Source organism: Myodes glareolus, chromosome 2 (genome assembly GCF_982192425.1).
Source record: "Myodes glareolus chromosome 2, mMyoGla1.1, whole genome shotgun sequence".
NCBI classification, from domain to species: Eukaryota; Metazoa; Chordata; class Mammalia; order Rodentia; family Cricetidae; genus Myodes; species Myodes glareolus.
In genome coordinates, this window is record NC_142027.1 from 16,022,034 (window position 1) to 16,039,215 (window position 17,182).

Consider the following 17,182-nt stretch of genomic DNA (forward strand, 5'->3'; position numbering starts at 1 on the left):
TGACACGTACATTTCATAAACCTGTATAATGCATCCTAATTGCTCCCACCACACCTTTTTTTTTTTAACTCTCCATTCCACTCTTGCTAACTCCCTACAATTCCTTTCTCACAATCATGTCTTTTGCTTGATTTTGCGGTGCTCCGAGTTTAGTCATGGCTGTCTGTGTGGCTATGGTTTGGAACTAGCCATTGGAGTTGGGCTCGGTGGGCTCACCCGTGGGAACAGAGTTGAAGGCAATGCCCCTTCTCTCCTAGAATATCTCAGGAGTCAGCAGATGAGTGGGCAGGGGCAGGACTCCAGGAGTTGACAGGTACAGAGCAGGGCAGCTGCTGTTAACTCGTAACTGCAATCACTTTGTCATACCCAGAAGAGCGCATTTCAGGCCCTGCTCCCCATCTTTTGACTCTTAAATATTTTTTTTCTGTCCTCTCTTTCTCCGAGTTCCCTGAACCTTGTGGGGGGGGGTGGTGGTGATATAAACGACTTGTTTATGGCTAAGTAATCAACTGTCACTCATTCTTAGCACCCTGAGAAGGCGTGAATCTCTGTGTTTGCCATCATTCAAAGAAATAGGATTTTTTTTTTTTTCTGGTTAAGGCTGAGAGGAGCATTTGTCTCTGTGCATAAACATAAATATTTAGAAGGTGTTTTAACTCTGTGTCAATTTAACTAATAAATCAGCGAGTTCTCTCCTAGAACCTATGACTTTGCCAGCTGTAGTTTTTGACCAGACTCACATTACCAGGAAGTGGGCTAGAGAGATGTCTCGGAGGTTAAGATCACGGGTTGCTCTTGCAGAAAGCCCTGGTTTAATTTCCTGTACCCACATTGTGGCTGAGATTCTCTCTGTGTGCACACACGCACGTGTGTGTGTGTGTGGTTACAAGCACATATGACCACTGTGCTTGTGGAAACCAGAGGTGTATGCCAGTGTCTTCAATAGCTCTCCACCCTTTGATGCAGGGTCTCCCACTAAACCTGGAACCCAAGGATTTGATTAGATTACTGGGCAGTATGCCTCGCAGACGCTTTCTTGTCTGCTTTCCTATCTGAGATGATAACCCCCAGCTGTTTATATCTATATCTATCTATAAATCTTGTTTTTAAACTAGTTTCACAAGTAGGTTCCCTTAGGGCATTTTTGTATAGTCTAGTTTTGACTCCCTCCCTTCGTCTCGGCCTTTCCCTCATCTCAGTGATCCCATCATCACTTAGATCTTGGCACTTTCAACCCCCCCCCCCACAACCCCGACTTTTTTCTTGCAGGAGTACTGAGTATTAAATTCAGGTCCTTGCAGACCGTGGTGGCGCATGCCCCCCAGCACACGGGAGGCCGAGGCAGGTGGATCGCTGAGTTAAGGAATGCCAGGTCTACAGAGTGAGTTCCAGCACACTCTGGGCTACACAGAGAGACCTTGTCTCTAAAAACAAACAAACAAAACCAAAGTAAACTCATGCTTGGGTGGAAAACACTTCATTGACTGGCCCATCTTCCCAGCTTCCTTGACTAAACATCCAGTATTTAGTGAAATCTTTGTATAGCACTTTCAATGAGAGGAGCTTTAGCTTTTTGCCTAACTTGACCACAGTCATCACCAATAGTTCAAGATGAAAAAGAACTTGGCTTCCTCCTGTCAGGGCCTCTCTGTAAACACCAAAATAGAAAGTCTCAGCTGCTACTTGGACCTATTCTAACAAGTCCAAATAGTTTTTTTTCTTTTCCTTTGCTAGTAGAAGAAATAGTGATGAGAATAATAATGAATGCTTTTAAAAAAGAGAAGTGTCTTCTTTTAATCTTTAAGATTTCAGAAGTAAAATTCACTTTTTATATAAGAAAATAGTATGTTTATAAAAGATATACATTGAAGAAAAATAATATGCTAACTATGGATTATGATAAAATACTTCATAAGAATAAAGCGGCAGCAATAGCAATGTGACTGATCATTAACCCAGGTATTTCTTGAGACTGCTGCAGCAAAATGCTGTAAGCTAGAGAGCTTATAAACAACAGAGCTGTGTTGCCTGCAATTGTAGAGGCAGGGACCTTCACGGTCTAGGCAAGGACAGCTTCAGTATCTATTAAGGCTCCACACTCTGAGGTACAGATGAATCTCTTTTATTGCATCTTTGGATTGTGGGAGGGGAAAGGCAGCTGCCCAAGACATCTTTTATAAAGGCATTAGTTCCATTCTTGAGGATGCTACCCAATGATGTAATCGCTTCCCACTGGTCCTGTCCCTGATGCTATCACATTTGGGACCAGGCTCAGTATGGTGATTATGAGGACTCAGCATCCAGACAGTAGCACTGCAGGTAGCTACATGGCAATGGTCACGCTACTTGTTCCTTCTTTCCTGTAGGTCTAAAATATTAACACACATAAAGATCGTTAATTAACCCCACCCTCATCAAAAAGAAACCTTGGTATACTGGATTACCCTGTGCCCCTTTCTTCCTTAAGTTAATTTGCTGCCTTGCCACGTTTGTGAAGCTGCAGTTCTCTGACTAAATCTCTGACTATGCTCAAGATCCTGCAGATTGACCTTGGCCAGGAGCACTGTGATTGCGGAGCGGTGGATTTGATAGTTCTAGAACTATCACAGGCCCTTTAATGATAGTCACGTTAACTTTCATGTCTTAGCTTTCTTTGTGAGTTTATAGGCAAACTCATATCTTCTAAGCAGAGCGGATCTCTATCCTTAAAGTTACAATAAAAATGCTATGGCAACTAAAGCCCATAGAAGAGACTTCCAAGTCTGCTATGTCCTATTTACCTAATGCCCCATCAGTATATTGTTTATATGTGCTGATGAATGACCTCTCTCTTTGGCTATAAAATCCCTGCAACTTTTCCCACACTGGACCATGTCACACCAGGTAATTTAAATCTTTTCCCCGGGTCAGGGTTACTCATATTCATACTTGGTTCTGAATAGATTATTTTCCATTTTCACTAGTAAAATAAGCAAACTCCCTTTCTCATCTCTGGCTCTACTTATTTACTTGATACAAGGCAAATAATCACTGCCAAAACAACTTTAATTTTTGTGGAGACCTTGAAAGTCAAGTTAACTGGGGAGAAAAACAGACACTTCAGTTCCTCTTTGTTTTGTCTTGCTTTCTATAGTAATGTAAAACCCTTTCCCAGAACCACATAAGAAATTCAGGTGTGGTGGCCATTGTTGTGACCCCTGCACTGAGGTGGGTAGACATGCCTGGGGTACACTGACCAGTCTAGCCTACTTGATGTACTCCACACCAGTGAGAGGTCCTGTCTCCAAGAACGTGACAGTACGAGGATGACACCTGAAGTTGTCCTCTGGGTTTTACACACACACACACACACACACACACACACACACACGTACTCTCAAACATACGCAGCAGCAGACACCGGCATCTACACAAAAAAGGCAACTTTGGGGAGCGGTAAAGTGAGAAAAAGTTTGAGAGAGACTGCTTCAAACTATCATAAAGTCTTATAAAACTTGGAGAAATAAAAAGTCAGTCTTAAAAAAAGTCAGTCTACAAGGCTGCTTAAATATTAAATAATCAATTATTAATACTGGAGACACTAGCTATATATCACCATGGAGAGTCTCAATGACAAACACAATAGGAATCTATTATTAATGTAAGAAGAAATGCTTGAAGTTTGCACCTGGATACTGTTGGTTGCAAAGAAAAGAGAGAAAAATAAAATATATCATGACCTCTGAGATGATTTATGTCAAATAAGGAATTGCAGAGCAAACAAATGATCAAGTTACAACTAAGTGCAAAGTTAAAAGGCTATAATTTCAATGTTTATACATGTACTGCCCTCTGAATGCCATGGATATCTCCACCTAAGATTAGCTGGTGTGGGAGGTCCTTCTGTATATGTGTTGCTTTTATTGGTTAATGAATAAAGAAGTTGTTTTGACCAGTGGCTTAGCAGAATAGAGCTAGGTGGGAAAAACTGAACTGAATTCTGGGAGAAAGAAGGTAGAGTCAGAGAGAAGCTATATAGCCCTGCTGGAGACGGCCTCCGGAAATTTACCCAATAAGCCACAGCCTCATGGCCGTACACAGATTAATGGAGATGGGTTAATTTAAGATATAAGTTAGCCAGAAGTACACTTAAGCTATTGGCTAAACAGTATTGCAAGTAGTATGGTTTCTGTGTGATTATTTCGGGTCTGAGCAGCCAGAAATGAACAAGTGGGCTCTTACTACAATTAGCCCTGTAGTGCCTGTGGGGATTGCAATAGAATCTGTCTGAGACAGTTGTCTGTCTCACAATGCTGACTCTCCTCGAAGTCACCATCCCCATTAGTTTTGCTTCTAGTTTTATAACTGTACTTAACTCCAAGCAGATTCTTGGAAGGTTGGGTTCAAAATATGGCCCATGTGTACTGCACTTCAAAAAACTATTTGAGGTTTCTAATTGATACAGACAGAAATGTGGAGAGCATATGTAGGGGTGGACATTGAGGGCACGGGATAGTGTGAGAAGAATGGAAAGCTAGGTCCAGCCAAATCTATTGATATGAGCTCTCTAGGACAAGGTTCCGTATCCACTGTCACAGCTCTGGCTGTCCAAAGGGACTCTAACACATGGAATAGCCAGCACGTATGTCAGACTGCTCCACCTATATCATCAGTCCTCATCAAGATGCAAATCATCTGCAATGCAGCATTTACCCAAATTAGAATCTCTGGTGCCAATCAGATGGAGAAATAAATAGCAAATGCTGGTCAGAATGCAAAGAAGGAGGAGGTCTTGTACATTGTGATGGAAATATAAATCAATGAAGCGAGTAAGAAAAGCATCTGAAAATGTTAAAGGTAGAGCTTTACATATGATCCAACAATCCCATTGCTAAATATACAGCTGGAGGATTTGAAACAGGTGTGCCAAAATGGTATCTGCATTATCAGGTTTAATACAGCACTATTCACAGTAGCTGAGACACACATTCTACCTAAATGTCCATCAGCAGATGACTAGATTAACAAAATGTATGTGTAAAAATGCTAGAATACCGAGGATGCAATCCTGTCATTTACAATAGCATGGATAGTCCCGGCAGTCATAAAGAGTCAGGCACAGATGGGCAAACACTGCTTGATTTGCTCATATTAAATCTAAGGAAGCTGAGTGCATAGGAGCTGAAAGTAGAAGCATGGACGCTGTGGGTGGGGTAGGTATGGGATGAGGGAGAGATTAGTTAACAGTACAGAATCCCAGTCAGAGAGGAGGAACGTGCTCTGGTGTGTTACTACCCAGAAGGGTGATCGCAGGTAACAATGGTGTACCACACAACTCACATAACCATAAGAGAGGATCTCCAGCATTCTCATACAAAGAAACAATGTGGTTGAAGTAAGTGAACAAATCTAAACATCCTACATTGACCATTGCAAATCTATTAAAACACATTCTATTCTATAGAAAGTATAATTATTGCCTGCCAATCAGGAAATAAAAAAAAAGCATTTTACACAGAAAGTGAATGAATAAACATATGAATAAATAGGGCTCTAGCAGCTTGGTTGTCTGCCTGAAACATGGACCACAGGCGTTCCACTGTGGGTGAGTAGCAGACAATCAAACTCCCCCAGTTTAGTGCCGAGTGAGAAAAGCCAAGGCCTAGGAAGACTGGACTGTTAGAATGAATCCTTCAGTTCAGATCTAGTCCCTCATGCTGAGAGGGTCAAGATGACACATTTCTTTCTTTCTTTTCACTTAGGATAATATTATTTTTTAAAAATTTATTCTTTTAAAAAGAAAACAAACTATCTTTTTTCATCTTATATACCAATGCCAGTTCCCACTTCTTCCCCTCCTCCCACTCCCTTCACTTCCCCCTCTTCATCCATTCCTCAGAGAAGGTAAGGCACATTGCTCCTAGTAAGGACCAAGGAGGCACTCTGCACTATATCCAGGTTGAGCAAGGAATCCATCCAAAGAGAATGCATTTCAAAAAGCCAGTACATGTAGCAGGCACAAATCCTGGTCCCATTGCCAGTAGCTCCACTGTCTGCCCCAGCTATATACCTGTCCACCATGTTCATATGGTCCTATGCTGGTCCTTTCCCTATCTGGGCAGAGTTGGTGAGCTCCCATTAGCTCAGGTAAGCTGTTTCAGTGAGTGTCCCCAGCATGGTCTTGAACTCGTTGTTCATATTCTCACTCTTCCCACTCTTCAACTGGACTTTGGGAGCTCAGCCCAGTGCTCCACTGTGGGTCTCTGGCCCTGTCTCCAATGGGTGCTGGACAAAGGTTCTATGGTGAGACTTAACATATTCATAAATCTAACTAGAAGGCAAGGCCAGTTCAGGCACCATCTCCATTATTGCTTAGGGTCTTAGCTCAGGTCATTCTTGTAAATTCCTGGGACTTTCTCTAGGGCCAGGTTTCTTGCTAACCCCATAATGGCTCCCTCAATCAAAATATCTTTTTCCTTGCTCTCCACCTCTGTCATTCCCCCATCTCGACTATCCTGTACCCTCAAGTTCTCCTCCCCTCTCCCCATCACCTCTTCTCCTTCCCTTCAGCCCTCCCTTCTCTCCCCACTTCCATTCTTCCAATTTTGTCAGGAGATATTGTCTATTTCCCCTTCCCAGGGTGAATCTATATATGTTTTTCTTAACAGTTTGTAAAGCAAACAGTTTAAACAGTTCAAGACTTGAAGACTAAAATGAGGCAATAAAGGAAACACAAACCAAGGGAATTCTGGAAGTGGAAGACCTGGGTAAATGAATGGGAACTACAGAGGCAAGCATACCTAACAGAATGCAAGAGATGGAAGAGAGAATCTCAGGTGTTGAAGATACTATAGAGGAAATAGATTCATCGGTCAAAGAAAACATTAAATCCAACAAATTCTTAACATAAACCATCCAGGAAATATGGGACACCATGAAAGTACCAAACCTAAAAATAATAGGGATAGGAGAAAGAGAAGAAATCCAGCTCAAAGACACAGAAAATATATTCAACAAAATCATAGAAGGATATCCCAATGAAGGTAAAAGAAGCTTACAGAACACCAGCTAGACTGAACCAGAAAAAAGTCCCCTTGCCATATAATAATCAAAAGGCAAAACATGCAGAATAAAGACAGAATATTAAGAAATGCAAAGGAAAATGGTCAAGTAACATACAGAGGCAGACCTATCAGAATAACACCTGACTTCTCAAAGAAGACACATTTCACAATGATGGTGAAGGGAGTCCTGGAAACTTTGTACATCTCATGGCCTCTGTCTGTAGGGAAGATTTAATAGTGGAAGCTGCCGTTACTGGCTCAGGAAACCCAGTATAATAAAGATAAAAAGAGGATTCTCTCCATCACCACAGGTAGTGGGTAAAGTGATGTATGGGCAGTAGGGTCACAGCAGCAATCAGGATGAGCTGTCTTGTTCAAACCTCTAGTGTTGCTGGTTGATTATGGTATTTGTGGAAATGAAATAGATAATCTGTATACCTTCTTTCTTGGCCTAATGTAAATCCCAAAACAGTCATAACATGGTCTGGATAGACTGTGAAATGTCCTCCCTAGGCTCCCATAGTTTGAACACTTTGTTAGGACGGGACCTGGAGGTTTTACCCACTGCTAATTCTTGTCTGTGTTCTCTGCTTTCAGATCCAAGATGTGAAGAGCAGCCAGCTCATACTCCCTCCTATATGGACCACTGTGCTTGCTGTCATGCCTTCTCCATCAGGATGGACTGGAACCTCTGAACCTGTGAGCCAAGATAAATCTTTCCTCTCCTCAGTCAAGTGTTTTTTTTACAGCTAGGAGAAAAACAAGAAATACACAGCTTCCATCCACTTTCAGATCTGAGCTAATCAATAGGTCCATAACCTTTCAGTGAGCAGGAGGGACATTTGATAAAGGACTCCAACACTGAAACTTTATACTGTTAATCTTTCCATTAGTTTTCCCACAAGTTTTAAAAATTTTTTAAACTAATGATTTTTTTTAACTAGGGATTTAGCATTGGAAAAGAGTAAGTCATCAGACATTTGAGGAGCTAATGGACTTCAGTCACCAGCTCCACATGGGCACGTGGCCTCCTGTGGTTAGAACAGGAGCTTCTGGTGTCAGGATATCAATAAACTTTAGCTTGAGTGCATTTTGCAGTGAGCCTTGTAGGTTTCCTAATCTATCCTGTGGCTATTTCCCCAGTTTCAGAGTGTATTATTGGACTGGATCTACTTGATAGCATGCAGACACCCTACACTGATTTTATGACCTTTGCAGTGAGGGCATGGGAAAGTCTAAATTGAATTCACTAGAATTGAGTTTTCCTTGGAAACAAGCTCAAAGCACACCACATTTCTGGAGAAACTGCAGAAATGAGTGCCAATAGAAAGGATTTACAAGGGTCAGGATTCTCACCACATACCCATTCAATTTGCCTGTTCTTGCAATGCAGGCAGTTAAGCCTATACACATTTAGGAAGGAACAAGGTACGATTTTATCCTGAAGAGTTAATAATATGATAGAAACCTATGAAGACTGAATTAGGGGCCAGTAAGATGGTTCAGTGGGTAAGGACACTTGCCACCAAGCCTGAGTTTGCTCCACAACTTGGTGAAAGGAAAAAAGTATCTCCATCAGTCATCTGACACGCACGTGCATATCACGGCATGCAACCAGCTTACTAACTTCATACGTGTAAAAGAGAGATTAATTGGGGATGGTAAGATGGCTTTGGAGGTAAGAACACGTGTTTTGAAAGTAAGAGGACTAGGATTCAAATTTCAGCACTCAGGTAAATATCTGGACATGGCCATGTGTGTCTGTAACTCCAGTGTTTTGGGGGTAGAGACAGGTGGGTTCTTGGGAGCACAATGACCAGGAAAACCTAGCTTAAGTGGCAAGCTTCAGGTTCAGTGAAAGACTCTGCCATAAGGCTGAGAGAGACAGGCAGCGGACCCTCCCATTTACTTACTTCTCCCGGGCACCCAGACACACCCCACACCCCTGTGTGCACACACCTCCCACCAGTCACATAAAAACAGAGTTATGTAAGATTCCACTTCGATTCCTGACTTGCTTCCGATTCTACAGCGGAACATCAAAATGCACACATTAAATATAGAAAGTCCCAGCATGGCTTTAGTTTTAGCAGTTCCAATTATTCAAAGGGTTCATGGAATTATTAATTTGGAAGGATGAATTACTTGGTGGAAATTCTGTAAAGCATTCTCGAACCTGTCACGTGTAGCAATTCTGCAGTCTGAGAAATTGCTACTGGCATTTGCAAACACGGCAGAAATTTAAGAAACTGTCGCCAAACCATTTGCTTGTTTGAATGCCAAGTTTTCTGTCCTACATCACATGCCTTGCCCTGCTGCCAACACTTATCAAAATACTCCCACAGTTGTCACAGAGCGAACTGTTCTGAGGGTTACTGATTCTTTATTCTCGATGTCCTTACAAACTCCTTGTCTTGCCACTTCCTGGAGATTTATTTGAATAATATAAATAATGTATGGTGCAGTGGTTAGATTCTAAAACTTGGACTGAGGGTCACCTACAGCAATAGAATGAAGACTGGAAAGTATAGGTTTCATACTTTTTGTCTATGTGTGCTGTGTTCTTAATGTTTGCATTTTTATAGGGCAGCTGTTGTGCGAAGTGAAACAATGAGAAAACCCCTCAAAAGCTTTAGAGAGAAAGATTATAGAGAAAGGATCACGCAAGTCGGGCTGGACGTATTTATTCTAGTCAAAGGGTGTAATTGTGTGCTGCAAAATGTGACAGAAGATTCAGAGATAGCCCACGGTCCTTAGAAACAGACTGAGGCTGAGTTTGCAGGTTCTGTGGTGACCGCAGTGGGTCGGTACCAACCTGGGTTTGAAAACTATTGCGTAAGAAGCAGGAAAGGTGGAAGACTGGGAAAGTGTGGTCCTGGGCCTCAACCACAAGCTCAAAGATGCAGCAAGCATAGCCCTTCTTCACAATTATTAATTCACAATTAATTATTCACAATTATCTATAATATAGTTGTGAATACATATATCTACTTTGTTTTGTATGTTAGTAGCTTTAGTGGTCTCCTTGGCAGTTCTATCAAAATGATAAGTTCATATATTCTTGGGCAAATACTTACACATACCTTTCCAGAAAAAAAAAAGCAGACAGAAGGACAGACAGATGCTTACTACAGGAAATTTTCAATCTCAAATATACTAGGGGAGCAGAGAGAGAGAAACAGACACAAAGATTATATATACACAGTACAAACAAAAGACTGCTGAGTCCTTTGAGTATTGTTTGTATGTATATGTTTGCAAGACTTTGAACTGGATAAGCAGTTGGGGGCTCATCTCAAGGGAAGACTATTTCTCCTCCTAGAGAGACAGTTCTTCTTTTTTCCTAGCAATTCCAAGTGTGTAGGTGGAATGGAGAACTGGGAAAGGTTAGAAGTTCAAAGCCCTGACCCAGGAGTCTTCACCTTTTATGAGTGATTGACACAGTGTCTAGCTTCTGCATTTGAAGAATGTGGGCTTTTCTTACACATTCTCTATTACTTAAATGTAGTTGGTTTATCGTCTTCCTGCAACTGTCCTTTATAGATAAATGTCTCTTTCTCTACCCCAATCTCCATAAAATTTCAGGCTGGGGAGAGAGCAAAAAGCAATAAAGTTGAAGTCAAGGGATTAGAAACAAGGAAAGGTGGGTCAAGAATTTGAAACAAGAAAATGAAAGGATAATGATTCAGAATTAAGAAAAAAGTGTTCTTAGGGAGTACAATTCAATTTACTTACACAGAAACAGGCTTCCTAAATAGGACCCAGAAATTTTAAGAACAATTGACAAGAGGTACCTTGTGAAACTAAGCTAAAGGGATTCGAAGGAATGTTTTACAAACACACACACACACACACACGCACACACACACACACACACACACACACACACACACGCATGCACATTTGTAGCATGAATAATAAAAACTCAGAGACAAATATTGGGGTTCAACCCGAAAACCAGAAAATCAAAACAGCCAAGCCACTGGAGAAGTTTTACCTCTACCAAGGCTGGGCGACTGTTGACTAAACAGACTAAGCCTTTCTCTCCTCCCTTTTTATATTCCCTCTAGTGCTGAGATTAAAGGTGTATGACTCCCTCGAAGTGGGATCAAAGGTGTGAGGCACTGTTTCTGAATTGATATCATGTAGCCCAGGGTTGCCTTGAACTCACAAAGATCCATCTGCGGCTGTCTCCCAAATCCTGGGATTAAAGGTATGCTCCACCAATGCTTGACTTCTAATGGCTTAGCTTTTCACTTCTGATCTTTAGGCAAGCATTATCTATTAAAACATAAATAAAATATTACTATACTCACACATGAAAAAGAAAAAAAAGAAACTCTAACCAATTTTTATTCTATTCTCCAGGACCCATGAATTTCCACCCTAAAACTTTATGTGAGCAGATTGGTCTGATAGGTGCTCTCAATCTGAAGAAGGGTGTCGGTTCCCATCTAAACGGAACATACTTGCCTCTTTCATTCAAAGAAAATTCCTATGAGCATATGTTTGTCAGATTAGTACATCTTTGAAATCTTAAACAAATGGGTGTGGGAATTCTTGTGATGTTCCCTCCAAACTATGAAGCGAAGGATTTTTATGTGACTGTCCCACGCTGGGGTAAATCTGAGTGGTTTAAGGACCACATGCCACATGCTTCAGGAGTCTTGGCATTTTTGGCATACTCTAGTGTTTCCAAGAAACCCAGACGCCAAGCTAGCATTCCAGATGACCTTGAGCCAAATACCAGTCTCTTTACGATTCACGTTCTCTGGCTACTAACTGAGGGGGAGGAGTGGGATAAATAATCTGTACTATCTTTTCAACTTGTGATTTCATTTGGAATTTTCAGCACTTACTGAATGATCATTTTAAGTAAACATTATTTATGTTTATGAGTGAAGGTAAAAGTACTTAACACATATACATGTATATACACTATTACCTGTATTTTTGTAAAATGAAATGGGAAAGTATTATCTGCAAAAAATACTATACCTTCATGGTCTATATTTTTGATTCTCTCTTTAATTTTAGGAAAGAACTGATTAGATTTTCTTATAGCTTAAGGACGGACAGGGGTGGTGTAAACAGGAATGATAATTAAAGGGGTAAATTGTATTGTACATCTTTGTTCTACTTTTTAAAAAATCTTTATGCAGTGTTGGGATCAAACCCAGGGCTATGTGCATGCTAGGCAAACCTTCTACTACACAGCCACGTCCCTGGCTTTGTGTACGTTTTTACAATCAACAGCTTTTTATCTCCCAGGGACATCTGACATACAGAGACAGGTTCACAGCCAAGTCAGTTCGCAAGGGAGTTGATAAAGCTACTAGGAGAACCCCACCATTTAACTTCATGGAATCATGCATCAACAGAGAGGAAATTTTTTTTTAAATTTCCTTTTATCTTGGGTTATTCCGCAGCACCATGCATCATTGAAATCAGGTGGAAATAGATTCTTGATGCAGAAAGAAAAAGATAGAAGTGTGTGTGTTTTCCAAATGAATAAAGCTACCAGCTGCCGGGCCGTGCCTTGAATAGTAAGAATGGCGTTCTGTGAGCTTGCTCATTGTTAAGTGCCACTGTTCTCCCTGTTAAAGTCATTTGTTCCTTTTTGATGGTATGGGACTAGAAGGAGAGAGTGGTTATTGCACAGATCACATTTTTCTTCTAAATATTTATCTCCCCCTTCTACTACACTCTGCTCTAATGCTAAGTTTTGCCCTGTTTCAGCTTTGTATTGAATAAAACCTCTTGCCATGTGTGAGGTTCATGCCTTTAATCCAAGCACTCAGGAGGAAGAGGCAGATAGATATCTGAGTTTGAGCCAAGCTAGTCTATAGAGTGAGTTCCAGGACAGTCAGTGCTACACAGAGAGATCCCATCTTAAAAATAACAAAAAACAAAACAACGTAACAAAACACAAATCCTTGTATAGTATAAAGACCATTCAACAATTATTTCATGGGTATAAGCTGCTGACAAAAAAATCTTGGTTAAATGATATGAATGAAATGTGATTTACCAGTTGAATCAATGAAATAGTAAAGTATATTTCCATTAAAAAAGAAGTTTGTGTGTGTGTGTGTGTGTGTGTGCGTTTGTGTTACTCAGTGCATGTAAAATGTGTTTCAACTGCTTCGTAAATTACTAGATTTTTAAAATGCAACTTATTTCAAGTGCTTCAGAGACTTCCAGCTACAGGTACTGTGACTGATCCTCCTCCTCCTAATGAATTCTAAAGCTCATTCTCGTGTCTGCTCTGAGGCTACAGTCCCCACTTCTCAGGATCTGCTCCCACTAAAATACTGAACATGGAAGGGATGCTGAGGCAAACTAGTTCCTGGGGCACCAAAGTTCTTGGTGAACTTGGACTCAAGGTTCCATGATGGTTCTGACAAACCTTTAGATTGCCTGGGTGGTCAAGGATGTTTCTAGTTAATTTTCCTAATTTTCCTTCCTTTGGGATTTATGTGTGGTCAGCCTTACCAGGTTGCATGTTCTTTTTCTTCACAGGCTATCCTGGTTAGTTTTTTTTTAAAGATTTTATTTATTTATTATGTATACAACATTCTGCCTCCATGTATGCCTGCAGGCCAAAAGAGGGCACCGGTTCTCATTACAGATGGTTGTGAGCCACCATGTGGTTATTGGGAATTGAACTCAGGTCCTCTGGAAGAATAGTCAGTGCTCTCAGCTGCTGAGCCATCTCTCCAGCCCCCACCATTTTTTTTTCAAACTTGACACAAACTAGGGTTTTCTAGCAGAGGGAATCTCAGTTGAGGAAATGCCTCCATAAGCTGGCTTGCAAGCAAGCATATGGGGACATTTTCTTGATTAATGATGGATGTGGGAGAGCCCAATTCCAGCAGTGCCACTCCTGGACTAGTGGTCCGGAGGGTATAAGAAAGCAAACTGAGCAATCCAGGGCAAACAAGCCAGTATTCATCACTTCTCCACGGCTTCTGCTTCAGTGCCTGCCTCCAGATTCCTGCCTTGACTTCCTTTAGTGAGGGAGTGTGATCTGAGAGTTGTGAGATGAAACGAACCCTTTTCTCTCCAAGTTACTTGTGGTCATCTTTTATCATAGTAATAAAAACCCTGAGACACAGGCATTGCCCCTGATAAAATCTTTGCATGCTCAACTCTGCCTTTTCCCAGTTGCATGCTGAACTTTCTTCCTCTATGGACTCCACTAACATACACTATATGGTTTTTCCAGACACAGAGTCATATGTTTGGTATGTTGAATTTGGATCAAAAGAGTGAAAAGATACATATTTGGCTTAGTTTAGGGAAGCTTCACGAATGTACATACATGCATGTGTGTGCATGTCTGCGTGTGTGTGTGTGTGTGTGTAAAAAGTGTTGGAATGAAAATGATTCACTATGCACTTCTAACAGTTTTTAAATATTTTTTTATACAAATGAATGTTTAATAATTTGAAATATAAAATCAAATACAAATTTTTGAAAAACAAAATCAAAGTCTTTGGAGATAGTATACATTTGCCCCACTGAAAAGGAACAACTTTTGCTCTGTGGTTAGTTAAGTAATACTTAAGATTAAGTGAATTTCAGGGCTAGAGAGAACTCAATCAGCAAAGTGATTGGCATGTAACCATCAGCAGCTGACTTTGAGTTTTGGAGCCCGTGTACAAAGGTAGGCTTGGAAGCACACCTTTATAGTTATAGCACTGGGAGGCAGATTTGGATTCCTGGGACTAGATAGCAAGACAACCTGATTAATCAGTGAGTTCCAGGCCAGTGAGAGAAACAAGTTCACTTCAGGAAACAAGCTGGACAATGCCTGAGGAACATCTGAAGCTAACTTCTGGCCTTCACAGGCATGCCCACACACAAGCACAAAAGTTATATGAATGGACGCCAAGCAAACTTGGCCCATTTAATTTTACTGTTTTTGAGATAGGGCCTCACTAGATAACTGGCAGGCCTGGGACTTGCTATGTAGACCTCAGTCTCAGGTTGGCCTCAGTCTCACAGAGATCCTCCTGCCTCTATGTCCTGAACGCTGGGATTAAAGGCGTGAGCTAAAATGCTTGCCAACTTCCCTTACTTTGGCATTCCATGAAGATTTCCTTCACCTGAACCATTTATGAGATAGACAGTTGCAGAATGTTGGTTCCTTTCCCTTCATTATTATATAGTATTTTTTCTTGGTAAAGAAATCTCTTCCTTCATTCCCTACTGCCATTTAATTCTGAACGCTACTACGGATTTAGTGCTTTTTAGTATGTATACCTTAATTCCTTATCATAATTCTTTGTTACTAAAATCCCTGCCTACTGAATTCTGCCTGCTGAACTCTGCCTTTGTGTCTGCTCCTCAGAGGACTGCACTAACACACAGATTGGAAACCTAGTGTTAACAAACAGTGGGCAGTCTGAGGGAAGGGATCAGCAAGTGTGGCACAGGAGGGGCTGGGGAACAATTGGAAATGTTTAATGACATGAAATTTTTGTAACAAACCCAATACGTTGTATACTAAATTAAAAAATAACGAAAGGGGGTGTCTTAGTTAGGAATTCTATTGCTGTGAAGAGACACTATGTCATGGCGACTGATATATGGGAAAATATTTAATTGGGTGGCTTATAGTTCCGCGGTTCAGTCCATCATCATCATGGTGGGCCATGGCAGTATACAGGCAGACGTGGTGCTGGAAATGGAGCTAAGAATTCTACTGCTTGAGTAGGCAACAGGAAGTGAACTAAGACACTGGGCGTAATTTGGGCATATATGTGACCTCAAAACACAAAGGCACACTGACACAGTTCCTCCAACAAGGCCACACCTCCTAATAGTGCTATTCTCTAAGAGCCTATGGTGGGGAGGGATGACATTCAAACTACCACAGCTGGGAGAAGCAGTTCTTAAATTTGGGCAACAAGAGCCTCTGTAATGGATGTGGTGGCACATGCCTTTAGTCCCAGCCCTCAGGAGGCAGAGACAAGTGGATTTCTGAGTTCAAACCATAGCGTTTCTAGGTGGGGTTAAATGAATACAGTCTCTAAAAGGCTGGTGAGACTGAAAGCTTCCAGGGAACCGTAGTTCATTTAAAGAAGTAACACGCACGCACGCATGCATATACTTTTCCAGGTTTGAATTAGAATTTTGGTCGCTGATCAGAAAAGTCCTGTCAGACAGCTCCAGTTCCTTCAGCTCTGGTCCTCCCGCCTAAGACTCTTTGAGGAAGGACGGCAGAGGTGCATCACCATTCCCGTCCGAATCAGGGCATTTCCTGAGATATAGATCAGTAAAATGGTTGAACCCAAACTTACATTTCTTACCTTAAGGTTGAGGATAGCTCTTAACACCTTCCCTATGCAGTTGTAAATATGTATTATTTGGACCCAGGAGCCAGCACATTTGTTGTGGCTAAGACAGAGTATTTGTGTCCCAGCTGACACCTGGTGGCGGTGTACTCCACCGCAAGTTAAAAGAAGAGGTCATGTGACTGTCCCAGGCTAAATTTATTGAACTATATTGGTCCAACTTTGCATAAGTATAGATATGTATGCTGCTTCAGCAGTAACACTCTGCACCACAAAGGCCTTAGACGCAGCAGGACTTTTACACTACCAGTCATAACAAAGATTTGTTGAGCGCCAACCGTGCAGAACGGTTGCTCTTTAGGAATTTATCCACGGATGTGATTCAATTTCCAGTTTACTCTTCTCTGGTTAAAGGCTCCATGCAAACTTTCGTAGACCATTCACAAAGAGTTCTAGGATGTTCTCTCCAAAATCAACATGATGTTTTTCCAAGACCACAGAAACGTGGCACAGATCCACTGCAGCGGAACTAAACACTCACCCTTGCAAAACTCTTTCTTTATTCCACCACCTAGAGTTGTATCCCGGGTGGCTGGCCAGACTGTCAAAAAAGCAAAGCGTAAAAGTCCTCCCGTAACTTTTCTGCCCAGAAGCTGGAAGCCTCAGAAGACAAAGGCGCGTGTGTGACTCGCGCGTGTCCCCTGTACAGGAGACGTCTCTGCTGCTCAGCAAGGCAGCCTCGCACAGGGTAGTCCCTGCGCCTTGGAGAACTTTCTGCAATCAAGGATTGATCAGATCAATCCTCAAAGAAGGGCGATCGCGCCCCCTTGTGGCACC

General features: G+C 41.5%; 1 long non-coding RNA gene across 1 annotated transcript; it reads right to left on the minus strand.

The window, feature by feature from the left end:
• Window positions 1-1,999: 1,999 nt before the first annotated feature.
• Window positions 2,000-17,095, minus strand: LOC146895696 (uncharacterized). The gene is made up of 3 exons (XR_015000634.2): window positions 16,361-17,095; window positions 11,215-11,324; window positions 2,000-2,368 (listed from the first exon to the last, which is right to left on the minus strand). It is a non-coding gene; the product is annotated as an uncharacterized LOC146895696 (long non-coding RNA).
• Window positions 17,096-17,182: the final 87 nt, after the last annotated feature.